The sequence below is a fragment of the Crocuta crocuta genome, unplaced genomic scaffold (genome assembly GCF_008692635.1).
Source record: "Crocuta crocuta isolate KB4526 unplaced genomic scaffold, BGI_CrCroc_1.0 scaffold327, whole genome shotgun sequence".
Taxonomy (NCBI): domain Eukaryota; kingdom Metazoa; phylum Chordata; class Mammalia; order Carnivora; family Hyaenidae; genus Crocuta; species Crocuta crocuta.
In genome coordinates, this window is record NW_027529176.1 from 1479526 (window position 1) to 1481602 (window position 2077).

General features: G+C 51.3%; 1 long non-coding RNA gene across 1 annotated transcript in view; it reads right to left on the minus strand.

Annotated features, from left to right (window-relative positions):
- Window positions 1-934: 934 nt before the first annotated feature.
- Window positions 935-2077, minus strand: part of LOC144226651 (uncharacterized) — a 1424-nt gene continuing 281 nt past the window's right edge. Inside the window, exons 2-3 of the long non-coding RNA XR_013333713.1 lie at window positions 1532-1968; window positions 935-1353 (exon numbers count right to left, since the gene is read on the minus strand). This is a non-coding gene — a long non-coding RNA (uncharacterized LOC144226651). The remainder of the gene's footprint in view (window positions 1354-1531; window positions 1969-2077) is intronic.

Genomic DNA, 2077 nt, shown 5'->3' on the forward strand with positions numbered 1-2077 from the left:
CCCCCCGTTTTTCGGTAGCCGGATTCAGCTGTGTCTTCTGGCCCTGGACTTCCTGCAACTGCCCACAGAGGGGTCTCTCTGGGGAGCCAGTGGGTGTGCGTGGCCCCTGCCCGCCCGGCTGCCCTCCCTGGCTGCTGGGTCTGCACCTGCTGACCTGGGAGGTGGGGGGGAGCCTGCGGGTCCTCTGGCTTCCTCCCGCTGTGCTCCTCCAGTGGCGCCGGTGGTGCAGGCTGGCCACGGGGCGGGGGCGGGGGGGGGCACTGCACCTCCTCCCCTCCTCCCCTCCCCCCGGTCCTTGGCATCTCTCAGTGGGCTGGAGAAAAAGATCACCTAGTAAGGAGTCACACTGAGAATAACACCTGAACTCTTGACAGCAACTACAGAAGTCTAGACGGCAACCCAGATTTCTCTGTGCAGCAAAACTATCAGAATAGAGTTGACAGAAAGCCATTTCCAGACAAACGAAACCGAAAGTTTCTCACCTTGCACTAAGAGGAAGTGTAAGAAGTCCTCCTGGGCCAGGAGGAAAGTACCGCTTGGAAGTCCCGGATCCAGGAATGAGGAAGACACTGGTAAGTATGTGATAAATCGAAATGAACACTGATTTTGTAAAAACTGTGTCGTATGGGAGACACGTTTATACAGGGAGAATAGAAATTCATGACACAGAGGTCAGTACTGTGTCCAGCTCACCGGGACAGTGAGCCGAGGAGGGGGGCAGCGTAGGGGAGAGGGCCCCTCCTGCCAGAGACATCTCCACGATGCCCGCTTCCAGAGCAGCACCGGACACTTGGAAAGAGAAAGGTGAAAAATACTCAGAATCACCAAGAAAAGAGGCAAAGAGAGAAAGAGAAGAAAGGGACATAGATCCATCAGGGAGGGACCATAAAAAATCACAGTCACATGGTAGATTAAAACCCAAGGATATGTCTAATTTTATTACATGTAAATGGATTTAACGTTCCAATGAAAGCACAAAGTTGGTCTGGGTAGTTTTGAAAATACCCAGTACATGCTGCTCACAGAGGTACACTTGACCCCTGAGGCTACATGAAGGTTGGAGCAAAACAATGGGTGACGGCAAGTCATGGAATCTTTGAAACAATGAATCTTACGTAATTACATCATCAACAGACAAAACAAATCACACAGGCTGGTCCTCCAATCACAATGCAGTTATGCTTTAAACTGTTAACAAAAATCCAGAAAATATTGCGTTTGAAAATAAAGAAATATTTTTTCTAAATAACTCACGGGTCACAGCAGAAATCAAAACGGGCATCATAGCCCACGCGAACCAGATGGAAACAGACTGTGTATCAGCTGAGCCACGCTTCGAACTTACGGGTTTACCTTCACGTATTAAAACAAGAAAAGATTCAGCATTAATGAATGAAGCGTACATCAAAGGAAGTTATAGAAAGAAGGCGAATAAATCGCCCCAAAATAGAATAAAGGAGCAAGAAAGGAGGAGAAAGAGGAGGGAACAATAATAAAAGAGCAGGCCTGAGGGATGCAGAGGCGGGCTTACCGGAAATAGTTATTTGCTGGGAAACACTAACAGGCGTGTGACTCCGGGGCGACCAGCCAGGGTAGAAGGAGGCGCGAGGAGCCGGGCCAGCAGTGGGAAGAACCTGGTCTGAGGGGTTGCGGAGCCTGACCCTTCGCCGGCCAGTGTTAGGAGGTGGGGGCGCTGGGTCCCTAAGAGTGACACGCAAGAAGGGGACTCCAGTCCTTTTCAAAGAGGCTGCAGAGGCCCCTAAGCCCTGGGGCGGGTGCCGCCGCCTCCGGGAGGGGCCTGGGAGCCGGGGAGGTGGCCGGGCCCTGAACCTGGGGATGGCCTGACCTCAGAGTCCCGGGGGTCCGTGGGTTAGCCATCCAAACTGTGGTGTTTTGTCACAGCAGCCCAAACAGACGACGACAGGCCCGACGGAGGTTTATAACGCAACACAAGGATTTTGCTATCACCTTTAACAGAAAAATTAGAAAATTGAAGTGATGGAGGTAAATCATCCATCCATAGCTCCTCAAAAACCGTTACAAGGAAAAACGAACACAGGAAGCTCGGATTGTTCTT